The sequence below is a fragment of the Micrasema longulum genome, unplaced genomic scaffold (assembly GCF_059751315.1).
Source record: "Micrasema longulum isolate JH-2025_06_02 unplaced genomic scaffold, ASM5975131v1 h1tg000597l, whole genome shotgun sequence".
Taxonomy (NCBI): domain Eukaryota; kingdom Metazoa; phylum Arthropoda; class Insecta; order Trichoptera; family Brachycentridae; genus Micrasema; species Micrasema longulum.
The window spans coordinates 1,359,914-1,385,257 of NW_028277793.1; the positions used below are offsets into that span (position 1 = coordinate 1,359,914).

The following is a 25,344-nucleotide window of genomic DNA, read 5'->3' on the forward strand; positions in this document are numbered from 1 at the left end:
TTGTAGGACAGGACTTTGTTCCGAGACATTGTCACGGAAATAGACGGGTTGGGTATCTCCGCTGGACAATGATTACCCTTACCACCGCGCGCGGCCGCATTGTCTTCGTGTGAACGCGTTCGGACAGAACCTTACGACATTAGCGATTTGCTCGACGCGCGCGTGTCGCTCCCACGCAGCAGAAAAAAATATTTCGTTTATGTATTTTTTATCATTTAGTTTGTCCAATACATCTTGGTAAAAAAATAAATAATATTTTTCGTGAACTCGCTCGTAATAACTACCGTCGTGTATTCATTTTCGCAACGCTCACGTGTGAAGGTGGGAACTGCGGTTGAATTTTTTAATTGTCCTAGCGTTCTGTCCTGCACGGTCGAGTCTGTTCACGAAGCTGGGACAAGACAATATTGTCCTATCTATTGTATTGTCCACTTGTAAACGATACTTTATTGAGTAAAGAAAATTAAACACATTCCTTAAAGTAAATAGGTTTGTGCGTTGCAAAATTAAATCATTATTTTTTATTTAATTTACCAACATCCTCACTCGCCTTTACAACATACTGATATAAATAAAAACTTGGTCGCATTAAAAAAAATAGTACCTAAAACGTATTTTGATCAATTTAGTATGTACGAGTATATTCCAAACATGTTTCCATAAAAAAAAACAAATCTTGTAACCTGACAAATGATCCATAAATAATATTTTTAGGTTCACGTCTTAGTAAATCAAACGTCGAAACAGAAAATGTATCTATGTAAATGTTGACAGTGTCATTCTGTTATTCAGCAGAGCAAGGACCATTATCTCCCATTACCTTACCTTTTTATGGTGCTTTGCTTTTGAATGAAATATTTTGGCTTGAACAAATCGCAAATTTGGCTTTACGAGAACATGGAATTCATATGAAATTCGCTGATTTTATCATTAAATTATACATTAATTTGTGAAAAAAAATGCTTAATTCGGAAAGTAATAACTAATTAAATTACATACATAGGTTTCTTTATTAATATATAGGTATCTCAAAACCTACTTGGTTTTTTTATTTAAACATATACTGCAGATAATTTTTGAGGATGTTTTCTTTTCAATGTAAAATATGGACAAGGAGGTTACGTGTGGAATTCAACAACCGACAAATGCCCGCCTTCCATTTGTTGGCAAACGTTCATCTTTTTCACTAAATTTTCGATCACATTTTGTCATACTTATGGATGTACTTCGTCAATAACTCCTCGAATTTTCGTTTTTAGCTCCGGAATTGTCTGTGGTTTTTTGCATATACCTTTCTTTTCAGAAACTCCCAAAGAAAAAAGCTCAGAGGTATCAGATCTCACGATCTTGGTGGCCAGTTAACTTCTCCTCACTGCGCGCCGTGTTTTAACTCGTCCTGGAAAATTCGTCTGCAATAACTGCATTGTTTCTGCCGCAGTGTGGCAGATCGCACCATTCTGTTGAAACCAAATTTAATGTAATCAACATCTATTTCATCCAACGCAGGCCACCAAAAGTTAGTCACCATGTCGCGATAACGAAGACCATTGACGGTAACTGTATTGCCGGTTGCATTCTAAAAAAAAATACACGCCAATAATTCTGCTAGTCCGAAATCCACACCACACGATCACTCGTGGGTTTTCGGTTTCCAAAATTTCGACAGTTCTGTTTATTGACGTACCCATCAAGTTGGAAGTCCGCCTCATCGCCAATGATGATTTTTTTTGGAAAAATCACCATCGACTTGTTAATGCTCCAATATCCAGTTGACGAATGTTTGGCGCTGCGCATGGCCTGTGGCTCCAGATGTTGTGTTTATTGAATCTATTAAGCGTGCATGTGCTGGGCCTTAGTCGAAATTCGCTGCAAAGAGCTTCTAAAGACGTTTAATGGTCGACAACAATAAAGATTGGAAATGGATGCGAATTCGTATACACTTACTCTAATTGCCGCAATGTTTTCAAGCGATCGACCAGTCTAAGAACGGCCACCCTCTTTAACATCCTAAACGAATCCAACAGTTTCAAATGTATTCATTTAATTCTCCACAGCGGCTCGAGATGGTGCATAATGATGACCGAGAAGTCTCTGCAAAGTTCTCACAATTTCGGTAGTGAATTTTCACAATTTCTATGCGTTGCTCGACTGAAAAACACTGCATGACTTCACCTCAAACTTTGCTGATGACAACTGCAGAATATCCGCGTCCGACGAAAATTAATGGAAATTCAAAATTCAAGTAGGTTTTGAGTCGAATTTTGTTCAATTTTAAACACAAATAATTAAATCATATTTATCTATTATTTTGTTTATTCGCGACACTAAACCTTTCGTAGCGACCATATGTATCTAATGAGGAAGTTCAGTGGTTTTTTTTATTTATTTTTATTTGTCAAAAGACTTTTAAACTAAGCAAAAAATCTATTTTTTAAATTTAAGTTTCGTATTTATAAAATAACTCTGCGTGTGACGTCAGAGGTTGTCTCGCGCTTATTCTCGATCAGTTCTACCCATTGGTGCATTCACGGCGAGCAAACAGGAAATCTTCCATAACTCTCTTACCATTGGTTGATTCATATGAACCAGTGATGTCGTTCAAAGTAGTCCGCTTTTATTAAAATGTTTTTTTCATACATTTTCAGGAAACTTTTCCCTACAATTTAATGCTCCAATTTTTACCGCGCGCAAGAAAACATTTATTGTATCCAATTTGCCGTAGGGCTGAAGTTCCTCGTTGTATTTATTTCTCATTTAATTGCATCTAGATAGATATATAAATTTACTTCTTAAATCCGCGGTGATCTGTATCATTAATTATCTAATCTATCTTGGCTTCTCGTAGAACTAAACTAGGTATCATGATTAAGCGTTCACTATGATCACCGTCTTGCTTCTTGGCAGGTAGCCACTAACTAGACTTGCTCCGTAAACTCAAAGATCGATCGATAAAGATTCCAATATCAGCAACAAGAAGTTTTGTAATTTTCTTCTGTTTTTAACCCTAATCTACTATATTATGTTAGGGCACTGTGGTATACAAATCGCAGCGTATCTTATCAATTTATGACTTGAAAAAAAAACTAGTCGATTAAATTAAAAAAATAAAATTGCAGTTAAATATGAAACAATCAATATTTAACATAAATCTTATTGCTAAACGAGCTTAGCAGCTTAGCACGCAGACACATTTTTTTTATAAATTGATAGCATTATGAAATTGCTTTTTCATAGCGTTATAAATAGTGATGTATTTAATTATTTTTTTTTGATTTTTGCCGTGCCTGAACATCCCACAATATGCAAGACCGGCAACAGAGAGCGCTGTCAATACGCCATAAAAGAAAAACGCAAAATATATCGTTTTTCGACGCCGACAGCCTCCGATGTAACATGTGACGTTTGATCTCTAAAACTCTTGATTGTAAATTATACTTGCCATTTGTAAATTCACTAAAAAATAAATGTCACGTGAGTTATCCTAATCCTTAATTCTAAAGAACTGCATGGAATAATAGTAAATCAGAATAATCAAACACCGGTTTCTGGTTAATCGTATGGAGATTAAATAAAAAAAAAAAAACAATAGTTCATTTTTATGTATATTGGTATTTTTCCATATTTCAGTTTTATCTGGCATAGCCCCTATAACACAGAGAGAGTAAGAGATTTATCTATATTTGTCGACGTAGTCAACTCGAATTTACCCTATGAAAATATTTTTTTCACGAAATGTTGCCGGTAACAGTCGAGTAAGAACCCGTATATACGACACATGTAGCGCATGTCGGCCGCTCGCTTACTTATCAAATGCAAATTCAGTCATCCGGACATGATCATATCAGCCCTTAGAGATGAAATATTTTTGTGATTTCTAAGTTTACACAAGAATAAACAAATATCCCATAAAACCATCAATTCGTGGCCTGTGGTACTTTGCACTCAAATCGGCTTCGTAAATATTCCGATACATATTTTACTTTTTCATTGTACTTCTAAATATTCTTTTCATCAAAACAAAATAATATTGAAATTTTTTGCAACAGAGATGGAAAACATTTTTGAGAAGGGAATATGGAAGTCTTGGCATCTACGGGGCTTTTGACCTGCTATTGGGTGGTTTAAGTTGCCGCTTTACACACTGTGTAACCTTCACCATGTTTTTACATGACTGATATGACATAACATGATGTATAATGACAGGTCATAAGCCCTGTAAATGCCTGGACTTCCATATTCCCTTCTCTAAAATGTTCTCCAACTCTGTTATAATTTGTTAATCTTGATGTCTCCCTAGGGGGTGAAATCCGGTATTTTGTCTACAAACATTTGAACAAACTGAAAATATTGTAAATAAATAATTATTTAAAAATTTGTAAATTAAAGAAAAATGTTTAAAAAAATAACATAAACTTGCATATGCATACCTAATTATACAATAAATTCGTTACATATATGCAAATATTATAGAATAATAATCATACATTTAATATTAACTGTGGAAGGAAACTTTTCTTTCATTAATTCTTAAATTTTTGGTACTTTATTTCTCCCCGTAGATTTTGTGGTAAATTATTGAAAAGCTTTGTTCCTATATACGTACGTATTGTGACGTTTGGCCGTAGTCCTGTCCTTAACCTTCCCATAATACGGTCCGATTGGAGGCTCTCCTAATGCACCTGAAGTATACAACACTTTCCGTAAATATTCTCAAATTTTAAAACACTCCCTGAAAACTTCGGTAGTTTAGAAGAAGGGTGGTTTACAATGTTTACATAGTATTATTTCAATAATTATTTTTTGTAAAACATTTAGAGGTCTAAGATGAGTGTTGAAAGCCCCTCCTCATCCAATATTGCATATTGAATAATAAACTGTACTAAAGCGTAATTCACTGCCTTTCAACTGATCCGTCGATAAGATACCTCTAAGGACCTCACTTATAAATCAGGTTTAAAGTTAAGCTTTAGAATAGTGGTAGAATAATGATGGTTTATCAAAAAGTATCACTTATAAACCTCGCATAGAGTTAAACTCGGTTTAAATCTGGGATAGCGATCATAGAAACTTATACCTGCACATTATGTGGTATAACGCCGGAATAAGCACGTGATCTGTCAAAAGTCATATTTTTCTGTACCTAATCAAAATGGATAGTTTATCAGTTTTTTTTTCAATTTTAAATAAGTCCTGCAACCTGCTCAATGCGATTTTTAATTATTTGTTTAAATAATATCTGAAATGGTTTATGTTTGTATGTGTTTGAATTAATTGTGATAAAAAAGAAACACGAATAAACTATAGAATTATTTTTTTAACTTTTTAAAACAAGACAAGGACAATCAAGACTAATGAACCAGGGACTGAAATTATACAATAAACTACCAGACAAAACTAAACAAAAGACTCAGACAAACTTTACAAAAGATGTAAAAAATATTATTTTAAACAACAGAGTATAAATGAAAAATGTATGTATTATTTTATGTAAAATGAATGTTATAATCCGTAAGGGTTTATAAATAAATTTTCAAATAAAAAAAAAAAAAAAAAACTTCTCTTCTTCCTAGTTTTGATTTCTTTTTCTAACGGTTTTCTCCATGTTCTCGATTACACTGACAATAGTTTCGATTTGACTTTTGTTTGTGTTGTTATAAAAGTTACTGCGCACGCGCACATATCAGTGTTGACTGTTTAAAAAAAATAAGCGTGAAATAACCTGTGAATTGTTATTCTAGGTAATAAATATTTTTATAAGTAAGCTTTTTTTATATCGGTTATAAATAGTTAAACCGGGTATAGTTATTTCTTAATAATATATAAGGGAATCTAATAAGTAAGGCCCTAAATGTAATAATAGCTCTACCGACAAGCCAGGCAAATTAACTTGTTGAATGTTGTAATTAATAATATATATAATATTTAGAGTTTGACCAATTTTTTGTAAACAAGGACTGAATTTCACCCCTTAGGGATTTATTGAGATTGACAAATAAAAATGTATTAATCTGTCATTTGCTGGTTAAAGTGGCCATTTTAGACTCTGTATATATATATGACTACTCTGCTCTGCCTTTGTTTGAACATCCATATTTCTTCAATTCTTCCGTCGGATATTTTTCGTGAAGTTAACGACCTTTTATCTTCGTATGCACTGTAAATGTCCGAACTTCCATATTCCCCTTTCTAAAATGTAATCATTTATATTTCAGCACACCTACAATGTATTTTGTGTGCCTTAATTGTATTATATATTTTTTCTCTTTCTTAATAAAAAATATTATACCTGTCTATTTATTATAGGAGCAAAAATTCATAAACATTTCTTTTATACATACGATCAGGCCATGCCTTTGTAGGATTTTTTGTCTACTATTTTTACTGTAAATATGTATTTCATTGCTATGGCATTATCCTTTATTTTTTTGTGTACTCTGTTTTACCTCTTATGTATATTGTAAAAAAACAACAAAAAAAATATTTATAAATATGTTTATTTTAAATAAAGAAAAATATTTAAAAACCCGATGCCGACGAGTTTTGGAATACAACCGATTCTTTTGTTCGGACGTTTTCATCTAAATTTTCATCTAGTTTTTAGTGTTTTCCGAATTTTCTTTTGTGTATTTTTTTATCAACTGAAGCTCAATGATTCGATAATAATAGCTCATTCTTGCGAGAAATCTCGCATTGATTGAATAAGCAATAATAAATTCCGTTCTTGAAATCCAAAGTGATCTGGCAGTTACTTATTTTATCTCGTCCAATAAATCGAATCCCAACTGTGACGCTTTCGGACACGATTCTCCGCCACTTTTGCTTTATCTGAAAATCAATATCTTTCAATAGCTACCCAGAAGCCGTAGATTACGACAAAGGCTTGTAAATAATAGTAACACCAAATCCTCGAGACCCATAAACCTTCGGTAGTTCGTGTGGGACTGAAACCGCAATGAAGATAACTTTAGATGGATAACAGACGAACGATCTTAATGGTGGCATAAAGCCGGGGGATGTTCGAGTACTAACACGTATTAGATACAATTGCATTTTTATGATTAATGGCTAATAAATGTGCTGAGGTGTAATAAATGTTTAACTCCTTCTATCTCTGTCCTAAATCCAACTATTGGACATTAATATCATATCGGACCAACAACCAATAACTACATACATAGTAATATAAAAAAGTACATTATTTTTCTTAAATTAAAAAGTTAGAATTAAATTTATATCTTTATATAATCACTTTGTAAAGCGCCCTTGAGGTATTGTATTACGAAAATGGCGCTATATAAGTTATCCATAATTATAGTTAATGCCAACGACCGTACAACAACATGTGTGTCCCGTATCATTATTTCCAAGGTAATAAATATAGGTATGCTAACTAATGAGTCGAGTTGTGGTCCCGTGGCTAGCGTTGCGGACTCACGGATCAGAGGTCCGAGGTTCGAGGTTTGAGACCCACTCCACCCCAACTTGATTTTCATTTTCTAACAGTGAGTTATTTACAACTCGTTGAAAATGGCTACCAAAATTGAAATATTTAGGTAAATTATAAGAGCGCTAATATTTCTTTAAAAAAAATGTTTGTCATTATACTTCAAAATCAGAGTAAAATATTTATAAGTGGTGACACGAAAACGTTCCTATAGTTACTAAGTTTTTTTTATTTATACCAGTGCTGCATTCAACTATCATACACATGCTACCAAAAATTGGAAGATAATCATTTTTGGTACATAAAAAAGTTTGTATTTTTACGTTAACAATCAACATTCGTTTTTGGTGGATACCAATCAGGTTATTTTCTTAAATTCCTTATAATTTCAAATCATTTATTTCTTTTCACTGGATTTTGGGGATGGCAAAAATAATATTTACTCACATTTATTCTATTTTAAAATCTTATTTCTATCAGTCTAGTCCTGTGATTAAGAAGAGCTTCGCAATTGCGTCGCTAGGCGTAGTTTGACGTTTACAAAAAATATTAATCACGATTGAATATTTATTGTTTCAAGCTTTGTTAATAACTCATGAACAAATATTTACCAATGCAAAGTTACACAATCCTCATTGAAAATTTTATCCGTAGGTTTTTACACGCTTTCGTGATAAAAGTAGGCATTTTGGCTTTGCTGCCTGCCTGGCGGTCGAAGAGCGACTAAATACGTGTTGGGCATAACATAAGTGTCATAATTTTTGAGGTCACAGGGCATGTCTACGTGTATTAATATGTCAATGTTCAAAATACAAAAACTTGTATGTTTTACGTACATCTTTAAATGTAACTGTAAATGTTGTTCATAATGACTTAAGTAAACTGAACGGTTTGGGTAGGTAGGATGAAATTGCCTTAAGGCAATATGCCCGCCCTTATATGTTTATATATTGTTTATGTATATAAAGTATCAAATAAAATAAATAAATAAATAAGTTAGTATTGGAGATGCCACGGGGAGTGATTTGGCCGAATACTGAATATTCGGCCACGCTCTCGGCTGAAGTGCTAAATATTTGGCAGCCGAATGTTCGGCAAAAGTTGTGTGCATTTCGCGCGTGACAGGTCTCATTGCAGTGCGTGCGGGGGTGACGGGGCGGGCGTATTTGTTTCATTTGCGAGTAGATAATGTCGCGATACGCGTTATTTGTTCATTATTATATCACATTGTGTTACTTGTAGTCTTTATTAATAAATTAGTAATTATTTGTTCATCATACATCATAGAACCGTTGAATAAAAAAATCTCTTATTTGGGAATATTATGAGATTTGTAGTGAAGATACTAAACTAGCTGTGTGTTCTCGCTAGGTATTATTTATGAAGTAAAGCGCAAGAGTTGGCTTCCAACAATTGCTGAAAAATTCATCACAACTTACCGCTGATGGATTCTGAGTATTAAACTAATAATTTCTGATTAAAATAGATCTATTTTTGAGCAATTTGTGCCTTTTTTATGATTCGGTATTTAAAAGGCAGCCGAATAGGCCGATAACGAATATTCATGGTATCTCTAGTCGGTAGTATAGTATTATAAAGAGGAGAAGTAATTATGCCTCTTCGCAAACAGCGAACTAAATTCGGTGAATGCGCATTTGCGGTCGCAGGCCCAATGGCATGAATTCGGTAGTCAGATGGCAGAAGGGACCATCTATAATTTTCAAAAATGTTCAGGAGAGCTGAAATACGTCTCAATTTCAAGACTTGAATACACAAACTAAAATATTTTAGTTTTACTTTTCAATAATAAATTACCATTCTAAATGAGGCTGATTTTTTTTCTGCGTGTATTTACTGAAATATTAATGAAAACTTTTGAAAACTTAAACATAGACAAAAATACAGATGGTCCCTTCTGTCATCTGACTCTGAATTGCTCTCCCAGCAGAAGTGCGAAACTGCAAGAGTGAAGTGATGTTTCGAAAAAATATTAAAACCCACTTGTTTTCTAAATCATTTGAATAAATCGGTAGCGTGTGATAAGAAAGTAAATTGCTGAAACTCAAATTACCAATTCAAAAAGTTGAAATTAAATTTATTTATTTATTAAATCCCTTTCGTAAAGCGCCCTTGACAATGGCGCTTTATAAGTTATCAATAATAATAATAATAATCAATCGATAGAATATGATATTCATGTAATAGAAAATCGTACTTTTATCGGATAAAGTCTAAAAAAACGACGCTTTCAAATGTAACAGAAAAACGGTATTTTTTCAAACCTTAAGTCTAGTATAATCTATTTTTCTACAGAATCCTTGTCCTAAAAGTCAATGACATCAGTACTCGGACCGTATTTACTTCATCCCCTATAGAGTTTCACCCTCGGCCATCGTCCCCTCGAGCTAAAAAAGTTTTTTCTATGCAAAATAAATTTAGTTTGTTTACTTCTAAAATCCATTTAATACGGCTCAGATAGCAGGACTCTAAAAAACGACAAATACGTGAATTTAATCTTAAAAGCTCCGACAGATGATACAAACCAGTCAACAAAATGTATTCTGAATTCAGACTAATAGCCCTCTACCTAATTACATAAATGGTTTTTATCATCTTTTTAGTGATATTGTTTATTGGTTCGGCATTAAAGATGAAGAGTTTTTTTGAGAAGAAAATATTTGATAGGCTTGTTACCTGTCATTGGTTGAGTAACAATCAGCATTCTGCCTACGTTTAAACATTAAAATTTCTTCTCTGTTGATTGTCAAAAATTAAAGAGCTGAAACATTTATTGGTATGGGTGAGATTCTATCAATTATTTCATCTACTAATTATAAATCCTCTAGAGCGCCAAATCAGTACTTCGAGTGATATTTTTTAAAGCATTCCAGTGAAGAACCGAGTTTGGTTATACTACAAATAATATAATATCAACCCTCCGAAACCATATTGCTGAGTCGTACATTACCACAAATGCCATGCATTAGTGAAAAAGGAAAAACATTATATTGAATAAACTGAGAAAAGTAAAAAAGTAAGGTGTGGTGCCGAAATTATGGCAAAAATCAAACATAAATATTTTATTTTGTATCTAATGTTATATGAAACAAAAAGGTTTTCCATTTAGAATTTTTCCTTAAAATATTCCATTTGATTGAACCAGCATAACTCCTTTCGATTTTCATATTTTTTGCACTTGTTATTTTTAGATTTTGTTGAAATCCTACCCGTTTGGGAAATACATAGTATACAAGGCGCTAACAGTTTATTTTTTTCTCAAAAAAATATTACACATCGACAAAGCGAAACGCGATTCCGAAACCGGATGCCATTATTTTATTTTTCAGAATGATTTAAAGCAAGTTACGTGAGTTCAAGGCTACTTTAAATATTGCCTACGTTGTTATTTTACCTGTTGAATGGCATCATGAGCGCATTATTTTTCTTTTTAATCTGATATGCATATTCAATTTCAGAACGCCGAAATTTACATAGTCCAAGCTGATATAAAAACCTGTTTTTCAACTAGCCGCATGTAACGACGTGGTCTGTTTTGTGATAGGGAGCACGTGCCCCCGACGATAGCCCTCACGTGTGTCTCCCTCCTCCTCCCTCTCACGGAGGGTGACATGGCGCGACACATAAATACAAACACCGAAACTCCAAACTCTCCGCAGGAAACGGCTGTACTGGAGATAGACGGGACTTTAAACAAATGTGAACATTTGGATCCGGCCGGAATGTTTTGCCTAATCAAATTACGAACTTTGTTGCTGATCTCCAAATACCTTTGACAGTTTAATAATCAATCAATTATTTGTTTACACTAAATACTGCAATATGAAATCCCTTTAAACTAGTTTATTGTCATTATTCTCGTTTTCTGCGCAGTTTGCGCATTCGGAATAAATATTTTACAATCGTGAAAATTATTATTAAAACAAAATACCAAAATGATTCTCGCTTCTTTGTAAGTAATAAAGGTTTTTTTGTCGTATTTCAGTTGGTGAAACAAAAACTTCTGTTGTTTTTTTAGTTTTCCCCTTTGATACACCATAAATACTTTATTGGTATTTCTTTTCTAAGTCAGCACTTTTCCAGGGAACAGGGAAGCTTTCTTCTTCCTTCTTGAAAAGATAAACGAAAATACAATGGTCTGCATGGACAGATAAATAATTTAGTAATGGTTCAAGACTGCGCCTTAGCGTAAGATTTAGGCTGCAGTCGTGTCAGCACTGTACATAATATATCTGCAGAGCTTTGCAGACATTTAGAGGGGCCAGATAGTCGGATTCAGGAAGGCGTTATCTGAAGTTTGAATTGAGTCTTCCCGTTTGCGATGATTTATCTTTGTCTTGCTACAATACATGTATAAAGTTTACCCAATAATTTGATTATTATTTGAACATCAAAATTCAAACATTTTACCACATTCCCCGATAATTTCTCTTTGTATTCATTTCTTACCCCTCGTGACTTCGGAGAATTCGTATAGTAAATGTTATTCAACTAATCATATTTTATTAGTAAAGGGCGACGAATGCCGAAAACTTTGTGTTTACAATACTGAAACATAATTTAAGGGTCAGTCGACAAACTAAGTTTGTTGCGTGTAAATACATTACCCTTCTTTAAAATATCCTTCTTTCCACAAAATTCACCGAATTCTTAGCGTTCTGGAATGGAAACAACTTTAGGATATAATAAAAAATTTCCGCTCTAAATCTCCACGCATGACGTCCATAAATTCTATGCCGAAATGCGTGATACAAAATATCGCTGCAACGCCAGCGCCCCCACTGTTTTTTTCCTCCAAAATCAAGTTTCCATAGGGGGCCAATGGCGTGCCCCGACTCGGGTGGACTTTATGACGACTCCTCTCACCGCTGCATTTGTCCTCGGAATGTCTGGCAAATGAAAATGTCAGCCGTTAAAAGATAATAAAATGGCCGATTCAGGAAGCTTGGAACCCTCGGCGACTAGCGGGAAAATGCGATAATGCTTCGTAAGGGGACAAACGGACCCGAGACGAAAATAATTTTGGACAGCTAGTTTATATAAAGGGAACAAATTGCAAAAGGTTTTAAGTAAGTATCGACGTATTATGTGTTTTTAGTTTAACAACGTGTTATATTTTGTGACTGAAAAAATGAAATTTCCAGATCACCTGAGTTGCGAAATTCAATTGCACAGGTAGATAGACTTTATACTTATGTGTAAAATGTGTAAGTTGGTAAGCACTTATGGATACGGGTATACGTAGATAAACTCAAAAATGTTTTTTTTATAATTTTCACGAATAACTGGTTAAAAGCTATAGTTTTAACGTATTGGATCTGCGTATTGTACTTGCAATATCTATATAGGAAATTTGTTTTGGTACAATATACAGGATGTGGCGTAATGAATGAATAACCTTATACCTACGTTTAGTGGGCATCATCGTGGCTCAGAAAATCTAAAATTGTGGCAAGTAAAAGTCTCAAAAAACAATTTTAATTAAAATGTGGTTTTCAAGTTATTGGGTATTTATCGAAATTTTATGAAAATTACACCCTTCGCCACTTTTTTCGGTAGTAAGATAATGTTATTCATTCATTACGCACAACCTGTACAATAACTTCACTTCAGGTAACCTGTATTTTCATCAAATCGGTTTTTTTATTTAAAAATAGTTATTTTCTACCTACCAGAAAATCGAACCATAAAATATATAGATATTCTCCCACCATTGGGCTATCTACTAAATTGAATAAGTCATTTTTAATTAGCGTAAATCTGAAACATTTTTTTCTGTCAGTGTTTTGAAATGAAAATGCGTTTAATTATTTTTTCTCGCCTCTCATTTCATGAACCCACTGAGGATACTTTTTATTTCCTAAATTAATTTCACATATGATGTTTTCCCTCCGTGCTATAATAAATCTTTTTATTACGGTATCGGTGTCGCTGAGAATTAATTATTTTTCGGGTCATTCGTCTCCAATTTAAAATTCTATCTTTTCCCCTTTACGTTAAAATGATAACGCTGTTTGTGAATTTACTTCGACTGATGTTAGGGAGAAAATTAATATCAAATTGTCAAATTATTATTAAATTGGCTTTTGTATGTATGTTTTCATTTTAATATCGGCCTTGGATTTTTATATTTGGCACTCATTTTATTGAATTCGGAAAAAACTCATCATCGTTCGCTCTGGTAATGAGACGTCTCTGGCAGCTGGAAATGGAAGTATTTTCATATCTGGCAGAATACCAACTGTTTAAGAAGTAGAATGTCATTGAACCTCACCGAACAGCCCTCCCTCCTCCCGCTCACCCTCCCGGCCAAAACTAACCTCCCGCCGCCCCATAGTTTCCTTGTTCCCTGGTAATTCTTGTATCAGCCGGTCTGCATTATTCAAGTTACCCAGACACGTGGTTTTGTATTTTCTAGAAAGTAATCGCTGTACAGACCGGTTAGTTTTCGCGAGTTGTGCGTAATGCCTCTGTTCATTCCACAAGTTATTTATTCATATTTCAACAGATAGTTAGGTCGTTTTGCTGACTTTGTAGTTTGATCTTTCACGAACGCTTGAAAATTTTGAAACATAAAAATTAGTTTCTCGAGTAATTTAGATGCCGTTTTCATGATGCTGCCTCTGTCTGTAGTCTTCAGACCAAATACAGATTATCTAACAAGTCGCCGTAATAAAACGACATAACTTTAGATTGATTTTATAACGGTTCACTGTAAATTTTAAATAACGAATTCTAAGTAGGTACAGTGCTTTCGAACCTTAGAGTATGTATATACTCTAAGGTTCGAACATTATTTATTTATTTATTTATTTCGACGGTTTACACCTTTGACAAAGTATAAAATAATATTGAAAAACAATTATAATTAAACAAATCACCTGAACACAGTATAAAAAAATATAGATACATGAAATAAAATCAGCAGAAAATAAGGAAATAATAAAGAAAAATTAAATAAGAAATTATGACGTAGGTATGCAGCAAATTAACAAAATATAGGGTTTCAATAAAAAAATATTGAAGTAACAGAGGCGATGTATCATAGCATAAACAGTAAAACAAGTAAAACACTTTGTACATTTTTATAATTTAGAAAAGAAGTGATTAAAAAGTAATGATTTTAATTGGTATAAAGATAAATTAAATAATAAAATTATGCTCATATATGTAACTTATGTTTGACCGATAATATCATGTCTTGATAGAAGATAAGGGGAAAAACCCCTTTATTAATGTGTTAGTGCCTATCGGTGAACCAAGTACACATACATACATTTAGTAATTTAGTTGTAATGTTAGTAACAATAGATCTTCACATGTCGCAGTGACGTCAAGAGCTTGCATTGCATTGACCCCCAGTAATGTTAGTAGACACACAATACTTTATTTGAATACGTTCTTTCACTAACACATTAACATGGGTTATTAAATATTAAAATGCACTGTAGCGTTGTTTTATCCGAACGTTACTATCTTCTTTAAACATTTTTTATAACGACAGTAGGTACATAATATACCCTTAAGTCTTTATGTATTGTCGCTGCACTCTCCTGCCCCATCCCCCGGCGGCCTCACTCGCCCCCTGACACTGAACTTCATTTTAGCTCTCGAAAAGGGCAAATTATTTGTTCATATTATTTATTTTAGTTTAGCAGTTTTTTAATCTTGAATATCACATTGTAAAATTTAAATTTTATTGGTTAATCTGAGATAATGGCAGACTCGAGCCGTTGTGTAGTTTTATAATTATGGACCAGGCCGCGATTATGAACGGCTATCTTCATCGGTATATACTGAGACGGTATAAACTATTATCGATATTTATGTACGAAAATGTGTACCTATATTTGTACGAAAATTCAAAGTATCTTTGTCGGAAACTAGTAATTGAATGTGTTTAGAAAAAATAAATTCTATTTATACAGAAAACTTAATTTTACTTTGTAGATAAAATTGAAGATAAATTTTAACTTCCCCTCAGAATACGTACCCTGTTGTACCGTAAACTTGTTAAATAAAAAAAAGTTAAATAACTGTTGCGATCTCGTCAAAATAGGTAAAATTTGTTTTTTAACTGACTTTTTACATGCAATTCATTTTGTTCATTTTGACGAAAACGAAACAATTATTTAACTTCAAACATTTGTTAACTTAACTTTTTTTTCTTTTTTTGTGCAACTCTGCCTAAGACTCTTAATTCACTGCAAAGGGTTCCTGGTTCGAATCCCGGTGGGATCACAAAGCTTGAATACGATTTTTCTCAACCTTGGTACTGTAATTTACAACCGCCTGTTGGCCTGTTATGTCGCAAAAATCACATACAAAACACAAAAAAATCTAGCCGTTTAATTTATACATGAGTGGTGTTAGAAAAAAAACGTATTTCTTTCGTTTATTTTAATATGTTTCTCCGCCTCGTGGTCAAAAAGTCAGCACGTTTTCCTACAAGCAAGAGGTCTCGGGTTCGATTCCCGACATGGTCGACATGAAATATTTGTTTCAGTGCCATATGCACTATTAGTTGCGAAAAAATAATAATGATTGAATGAATGACTTTATTTGATTTCAGTCGTAATGTTTCCATTTTGAAAACCAATAAAACGGTTTTATTGAGACCATGTCAATGTACATAATTTTACATAATACGTGATGTATTTTCCTGAGTTATTTATTTACTCCGATGAGGGTTGCCACTATCCTTACGACTCAAAACTCTAAAACTTTCCAGACTACAAGTCCTCAGAATCACACACAAGTCAGACTATTAATTTACTTTACCTATTATGTATAACTTTATCTCAATGTATTTTCATTCGCTTCTGCGTTTAATATTGTATTCCCGATAAATACTTGAAAACACTAACTCTTGCCATAGTAAATATGAGGTTATTTATTTTACATTCTTACATAATAGTGGGCAGTTAACTGAATTTTCATTCTTTTTTTTTAAGTCTCGAAATGTTTTTTTTTCCATTTATTTCTCGGCAAAGCACCCAAATTTGAAAGATACATGCCTTAATTTACCCAAGTTATTGTTTTGATAGTTATTAACGAAAGTGTTGACAATATTTAACGAGCGGGTCACAAGTAAACAACTTAAATATTAGGACTGAGCAATAATGAATATATTTCACTACAATACATTATTTTTTTATGTAAAAATAATTTTAATTCTGTAATTCATTTTGTTTTTAAGAATTTGTTTCGTGTCTTAAACGTTTTTTGCGTATATTTTCAAATTTTTTAATAATCACACTATTAACCATTCGACAGTTCAGGGAAAGAAGATGCTGAACACCAAGTGGAAAAGACAGGCCCAGTAAGGAAATGTCTTTAAAAAAATCATCATTAAGTAATAATAAATTAATCATCAAGTAATAGCATGAATATGTATTATTACACCATAAGTATACATAAAACCATGTAAATGAATGACTCGACACAGGTTGTGCCCGGTGAAGTATTCATATTTAAAAACAAAAGTGTTATGTTAAACGTGAAATAAAAATAAATAAATTGAAACGCAGTGAAATAAATCGTGACTCGCAGCCTCATCTTTTTCTTCACATTCACATAAAGCATAGGTCACTGCTTTAATTCTTGTGAGGTGTGATGCCAACACCAAATGGGCAATTCTGATCCACTTATAAGGGACACTTGGATACTATGAGATTACGGAATCAGAATATTTTTGGGACTACTGGCTGTATGGATTTGTAGTATGAGCCGGTCGGCGACTGAGAGAAAATTATATCCCATTCATCACGTAATCGGATATAGGCGGAGATAATAAACCATGGATAACACCACAGGTATGGGCCTCTTTGGCCATGAAGTCCACCATCTCGTTTCCATTGATTCCTATATGGGATGGAACCCAAGCAATTGAAACTATATATTTTTTTTATTTGAGCCATGTAAAACATCTTTTTAATATCACAAACTCTCTCAATATTGACACCCTTAAGATGGAGGTTTACATTCAGATGACTCTCTCAGCTAAAAAACATGAGTTTAGTTTTGGTTCAATTAACATTTAAACCAAAACGTTCACCGACTGAGCAATCCTATCAAGCAGTTCTTGAAGGTCTTGTATATTGTCTGTAATTAGAACGGTGTCATCTGCATAAATAATATTATTGATGGCTACACCAATTAACTTCATACCGAGATTGTTATCAGTAAGCGCTTCTTTGAAGACCAAGTCAGAGTACCGAAAACAAAGTAGATGAGAGAACACAACCCTGTCGAATCCCTCGCTGAATGGGAAAATCTTGTGAAGAATTTCCATTTTCCAGTCTAATGATAGCGCTAAGGTGCCAACACAGTTTTTTTTTTATTATTCTCACATCCTTCTCGTCCATAACGCATCTTAGTAGCATTTCAATCAGATTTGTGTGTTAAACTCCGTCAAATACTTTTTCGTAATCAATAAAACAAGCATAGATATCCTTTCTTTGGTCAAAATAATTTCGCAAAAATCTTTTATTATTGTCAGCAATTTACGGGTACTAAAGCCATTTCTGAACAGTTCGGGTACTTAAGCAGTATCATCACTGAGAATATAGACCCCGACACTGAGATATAATGCAGAATAGAAGCAGCCCGAGCAGCATTTAACCAAATTAAAAATCTTCTTTGTGACGATAGTACAAACCTAAAGCTGCGACAACGAATCTGTCTTACTGTACGATGTAGAGGCGTGGACTCTTTAAAGTTAATATTATAAGCCGCCTTGAAGCATTTGAAACGTGGATCCACCGTAGAATGTTAAGAATGTCATGGACCGATATGATAACCAACACTGAAGTATTACTTAGAGCTAATACGAATAGAGAACTATTCACCACCATTAAGCTCCGTAAGATTTCATATTTTGGCCATATGTTGAGAGGTGATAAATATGAATACATGTACTTCAGCTTGTCGCGAAGGGAAGTTCGAGGGACGTAGAGAGGTCGGAAGGAAAGCATTCGAGCGTGGACCTGGATTAAAAATGTGGAGGAGCTGTTTCGCACTGCTTAGGATAGGGAAGCTTTCTCCTAAGTGGTCGTCAACCCGACATGACACGCGAAAAAGAAGAAAATCACACAGAAAATGGTTTTTCGTAAGAGCTGAGTGATTATGATTTAATATTAAGTAATTTGCAATATCAAAATGTTATGCGCACAATTTTCAAATGCGAAGAAGTTTTACCACCATTTTCTTTGTTTTTGTAACAATAACTTACGAAATTGATTACAAAAACAATACTTAATACTTTACCCCTATAAATATTTTATGTTGTTTTATATTTTTTCGGTAAATAAATATAGTAATGTACAACCGTTTGTTTTTAATGTTTTTATTTTGTCCCTTAATTGGTTTGTGTTTAACATTCAGTCTACAGATTCGGTTGCAAAAACTAAAAGAAATTTATTGCACTTTAGAATTAATGTATTCTCTTAATCTGTATTCATGAAAATGATCACCGTGCACGTGGGAAATGTATGTAAAGAACACTCGTTACGAGTTAACCGTGTGTTATAATTAATCAATAATTAATGCCACCAGTATCTTATCTCGTTTACCCCGTTACCACAATTCAGCATAAATACGCATACATCAATGTCAAACTTCGCAAGTTCTTCTCCTAAGTTCACGGTCTCTTAAGATCCATCAATTATTAGTTCGGCCGCGTAAAGTTTTCTAGTTTCCTGATCCTTATTGTAAAGTAATATACAAGTGTTCTTGAATAAATTAGAACGTGAAGTTAGTTCTCGAGTTCTGCCGTGACCTTCACAACCCTCGACTTCCCCCCCTGATTTCTGAGAATGCGATTGTTTACATTCTATGTACAACAAATTATGTAAACATTTACACACTGTATTCGTGTATTTCTCTATAAGAACCGTTTTAAGAATAAAAACCTTACTTTGTTTTTGGGCATGTTGTCTAGTAAAAATATATTAGTTCGTAGTAAGTTAAGGATAATAAGATTATGCAGATTCCTTACTAAAATAAATACTATTTTGCTTATTCAATGTACACTTCCTATATTTAAAGAATAAGGGTCTAGAAATCTACATATTATATGCTGAGTAAAATCTTTGCTGCATATTTTGGGAATAAAATCTGGTCAAATAGAATTACATAATCCTGATAGCATGTTTTGGAGTAAATTGTTGAAATATTTATTGAAATGAAAATACTTATTTATTTTATTTATTAATAACATTGTACATAAATTTATTAGGGACAGAAACACAGTTTATACGACAGAATCAGAAACGACTTATGCCTTTGAACTTACCCCGACTCGCTAGAAAATCCGTGTTGAGTCGGGTTAGTGGGTACGCCCTTCTCACTTAAATAATAAAGATATTGTACTTATTTTCGATAGATGCTCTTCATTAGTCTAATTACACACAAATCTGTAGCACTAATATGAACCTACCTGAACATTTCACTGAGCACTCCTGATGGCACCAGTAGAAGTACTTTCTAACCAAAATCATACATACACACGTAAATACATATATATATTCGCACAAACAAATTCATATTATATTTTATACATACCTATTAAGTTTAAACATGTCATACTACATTTCATCAATATACTAGATATTATATTACCTATTACATTTAACATTATTTTATTTCCATTCATACGAATACATGTATATTACAAAAAAAAATAACGTATCCCAAACTTTATGAGGCCAAGGGCCCTGTGTTGAGTTGGGATACAACATACTGGAAAGTGGAAGACTGTTAATAATTAAATAATATCAAAAATACGAATGAAATATGATAGTATTACATAAACATACATATCAAGCAGTCAGGCAGCTGAACATTATCGCTTTGGATATCGACATTTTTTACATTTGATCAATAAAACTACGTTTAAGTGGCAAATGCTCTTGCTATTGGAAAATACTCTACTTTAAAGGCCGTTTAGACGTCTGCAATACAATATTGTTTTGTCCCAGGACTCGAACATTATTCACGTGTAAACAGCAATTTGTAGGACGAAAAATTGTCCTGAGACATCGCCACCGAGATAGACGGGCAGGCTTTCTCCGCGGAACATTGATTACCCCCCCCACCGCGCGTCGCCAAAAATGACTGCAGAAAAATAACCTATTTATTATTTAGTACGTCCTTTAACAATTCTGATACATTTTGGTATAAAATTATTCATATTTTTTGTGAATTCGCTCGTTACAAACGCCGCGCCGTCGTGTTTCATTTTCGCAGCGCTCACGCGTGAACCGCGGCCGAATTTTCGTATTGTCCCAGCGTTCTGTCCTGCGCAATTGAGGTTGTTCAAGGAGCTGGGACAAGACAATATTGTCATATTTATTGTATTGTCCACATGTAAACAACCTTTCTATAATATCGAATCAAGCTCAAGAGTTCCTGGTCTGATATATAATCCCAATACAACGGTCTAAATATTTTGTTTTATTTGTAATGTTATGTTGATCAAATAAATGAATTTGAATGCTACGCACACATATGCAAAGGTCACTAAAGATTTGAATGGCCTGTACGAAAGCGACAATACGAAAATAATGTGTAAGTTAATGGACCGTGAAGTCATAAAGATAATATCTAAATTTACTTTCAACTAACACCATTTTTGGTATGTCAATTTTTTTTATACGTGGGCTGGATTTCACCCCCTAAGGAGTTATTAAGATTACATATTACAACAGACTGAGAATATTTCAGAGAAGGAAATATGGAAGTCTAGGCATTCATAGGGATTATGGCCTGTCATTGTATGGTTTAAGTGGCCGCTTTACACACTGCGTAATATTCGCCGTGCGACTCTTTATAATCCATTCAATTATTTTTATTGTTTGTTATCGAGAAGTAGTTTTAGTTTTTTACACATGTTGCACCTAGAAACTCCGCTAACCGTTTTTTTATAAAATAATCCATCGACTTATTTATAAGTGTTAAATTATTGAAAAAAATAATATTGCTGCCTTCTTTTACAATTTTCAGCAAAATTTGGCACAATTTATTTAGCATTTAGCTTTTTATAGGCGATGAATGGGCTCTTATTTGTTTTTATTTATTAAAAATTTATTTAAATGAAACAATATGATCATTTTTGCATTTCTGTTTTATAATAAGGCCGTTAAAATTTTTAAAAATATTATAATCGACTACAATTTACTTATTAACTATTTGACATTACTGCAACTCATTACAAAAAACACATTACCTGTGAGTATTTTTTTTAAATACCTTATGTATGATTTATGACGCAATGTGTTGTCACAGGTGGTTGACCGTCGGAGCCTCCACCCCCGTGCCCCCGCCCCCGGCCACCCGAGATGAGCGGACGGCGCCCTCTGGCGGGAGGGAAACTATTCTATTGCAGGTTATATTATTTTTTTAATATTAATTCTGGCCATTTTTAGCCTTTATTATTAATTTATATAGTACATGAAATGATACATGTTTTTTTTTCTATTACAATCTACTTTTTTATACTTATTTAATCTTAAAACTAACATTCCAAAAAAGAGACTAGCCTTGCGCTTGGAAAGTGACTTATACCCGTATGCAGAGACAAAACTTAAGGTGAGGAAAGTACTTTCCTCACCTTAAGGTTTGTCTCCGCATACGGGTATTACAGTGTTATAGATATTTAATAATTTGAATTTATGTTATATGAATAAAAATATATATATAGACGAAATAAAGAGAAAAACATTACTAATTAAAATAGAAAGCTGTATTTACTCGGGTTCAAAAAATTACTTTAATTTTACTATGAGTTTATTTTGTGATTCCACTTTCCATTATGTTGTATCCCAACTCAACACAGGGCTCTTGGCCATATAGAGTTTGGGATACGTTATTATTATTTTTTAGAGATTATTATAATTTTTTATTCCTTTGAAAACAAAACTATTTTGACCATGACTAGTGTGGAATTTAGGAATTAAGATAATATTTTGGTAACTGATTGACTCATTTATCTCAAATCAGTTTTTTTTCTTTGTAAATTTGTATAATAGAATTTATTTTGTAAAAAGTCTAATTTTGTAATGAATTTTCGATAACTTTTAGGGACTAGATTAGATTTAACGTTTAATTTTTATATAAAAAAAATTAAACAGCTTTGTTTTTAACCACTAATTTTTATTTTTCACCGACCGGTTTCAAAGCAAACAAGCTTCTTTGTTAAGGTTTACGTAAATTAGTGGTTTAAAACAAAGTTGTTTTATTTATTTTATTATAATGAATAACCACAAAGTTTAAATCAAACAGACGTATTTACAAATAATGGCATAAACGAAGACCTGACTATGCTGACTTAATGTACAAAACAAACTTACGTACACTTAATTAAAAAAATGCAATATTATCCATTTTGAATCTAGAAAAAAATGACATAAAATAGATGCTCACATAAATGATGAACGACTAACTGAAATTGAACATGTCAAATATTTAGGACTAACAATAGATAGACAATTGACATGGAAAATTCATATCAGCAATTTAATTAGTAAAGTAGCGACATTATCGAGTCTTTTTTTTTAAATCAAAAATTTTGTTCCAAAAACTGAAAAAAAATCTAATGTATAAAGCCTATGCAAAAACTAAAATATGTTATATGCAACTACTATAGGGAACAGGAAATCAAAATGACATAAACAGACTACAAAGACAACAAAATAAAATATTAAAGTTAGTATATGATCTTCCCTATCTAACAGCAACTAGAGAACGTTTTAAACAAACTAAGCAATTAAATATGACTGAATTATTTCAATTAGAATCATTAAAATTTATCCATAAATTAGCCACTAATGTAATTGTAGACGAAGAACGTAGAAAAATGTAGTAAACGTGGACATAATACGAGAATATCAGAATAATATCATACACAACTTTATAAAACAAGACAAGGGCAGTCGAGACTTAATAAACCAAGGATTGACATTATACAATAAACTACCAGACAAAACCAAACAAACTTTTCAAAAGATGTAAAAAAAATATTTTGAACAACTTAGTATGAATAAAAAATGTATATATTATTTTTGTAAAATGAATGTAATAATCCGTTATGGTTAATAAATAAGTTTAATAAAAAAATAGTTTTTCCGCATTACGGCAACATTTTTTGTATAGTGATTTTTTAAATAAAATTCGATCAAAACTACTGAAAAATCTTCGAGTACTACACAAAAAATGTAAATACCTATTTCAACCACCACCGTTGTTATTTTTAAGCTCTTGTTAAAAAGCAGTATTCGCACAACTGCAATCAAAGCTCAACTGCCTTGAATAAGGATAATTTCCAAGAAAATCCCTCAGAACCGGCCCACTTCCCGCTGCTACTTCCTGGTCGTTATCATTCAGGCGAGGCGCATTCACGTAGCGAGCGGCAGCGGTGAGCGGTACCGGCAAACGGACCAAGTAAATACACCGCACACATTGAATAAAGTAACAGTTACCGTAACTTATCGCACCCCCTCCCTCCAGCCCTTAACTCCGCACTCGCGCTTTCCCAAACTTGATGAATGAAAAATCTTTCCCGCATGTGTTGCCTTCTTGCCACACGTAATCCTGTTTACCTAACATTAATGTTGTGCCAGCGTTGATTTGTATTGTTACATTTAAGGCTTTTCGACGCGACGCTTAAATAAAGGCAATTATTTTTCAAACACCGTTTACTTTATTATTAATGTTCGTTTAGTCTCAGGCTGTATCGGTCCATTAGCTCCGTTAAACATAATAATTCTTATTTAAAATCAAATACCAAATGGATTTTCCTCCCCTTTAACTTAATTTACATTGGCTGTAAGAATTTGTAAGTATTTGTATAAATAAATTTAATAATAAATTAACTTTAATTAATTAAGTTTATTTCTCATTTGGGCATACTCAAAATATTGTCTATCAAACAAACTGGCATAAAAATTGGTTAACGTATTTTCAGGCGTTACATGTTAGGTGAAATATTTCATTCAGATGAATCACTCACTCACATCAATAAAGGTTTCAGCTCTTGGACTTCATAAAAGTCAATAAATGGAAGAGTTGAAGAAATGCAAATGATGAAATTCAGGCAGAATGGGGAATTTTAAACAGTGTGTAAAGTGCCCGCTTAAACTTGCCAAAAACAGTTCATAATAATAATAATTATTACTATTATTATTATGGATAACTTATATAGCGCCATTTTCGTAACAAAATACCTCAAGGGCGCTTTACATAGTGATTCTTTTAAATTTGTAATTTAATTAAAATAATTTATTTTGTTGTCACATGCTACGGATTTATTCAAATGATTTAGAGAACAAGTGGGTTTTAAGTTTTTTCCGAAACATCACTTCACTTTCACAGCCTCGTACCTCTGCTGGGAGAGCATTTTATGCCATAGGGCCTGCGTCCGCAAATGCGCGTTCACTAATTTTAGTGCGCTCTTTGCGTAGAGGTTTAATAACTTTTTCAACAATAATGTTTTCCCTCTTTGTTGTTGTAATTTTTATTTATTTATTCATAGAAATGAAAGTGGACATCTAAAATATACTTGGACTTATTTTTCTATACTAATTTTTGAACTCTCTGAACAGCCGCAGCTTTTAGGACGAAAAATATACTTTGGAAAAGAATTTTTATGAATTTACTCAAATGAATAGACTTTCTTTTATCGAGATAAAAGATAAAGCGAAAAAATATCGTTTTCAGGTTTGGGAAAAACAGTAACATATAATTTATTATTTTAACATAATTTTACTCCCCCCCCCTTCCTTACCCTCATCATCCAACCTTAGTAGTATTTTGTATAATTTTGGTTTAGTTGATTTTTACACCTGATGATAGGTAATTCAGAATACCTGAAACTAGATGTGTTT

At 33.0% G+C, this 25,344-nt stretch overlaps 1 protein-coding gene across 2 annotated transcripts in view; it reads left to right on the plus strand.

Annotated features, from left to right (window-relative positions):
- The window catches only part of LOC148280287 (uncharacterized), a 600,658-nt gene that overhangs the window by 488,863 nt on the left and 86,451 nt on the right, over positions 1–25,344 (plus strand). Inside the window, exon 7 of one of the 2 annotated variants that reach the window (XM_088228576.1) lies at positions 21,749–21,848. The gene's annotated coding sequence lies outside the window, so the exon portion shown is untranslated. Of the gene's footprint in view, positions 1–21,748; positions 21,849–23,803; positions 23,903–25,344 lie in introns of those variants that run through there. The other variant, XM_088228577.1, reaches the window with a different exon arrangement.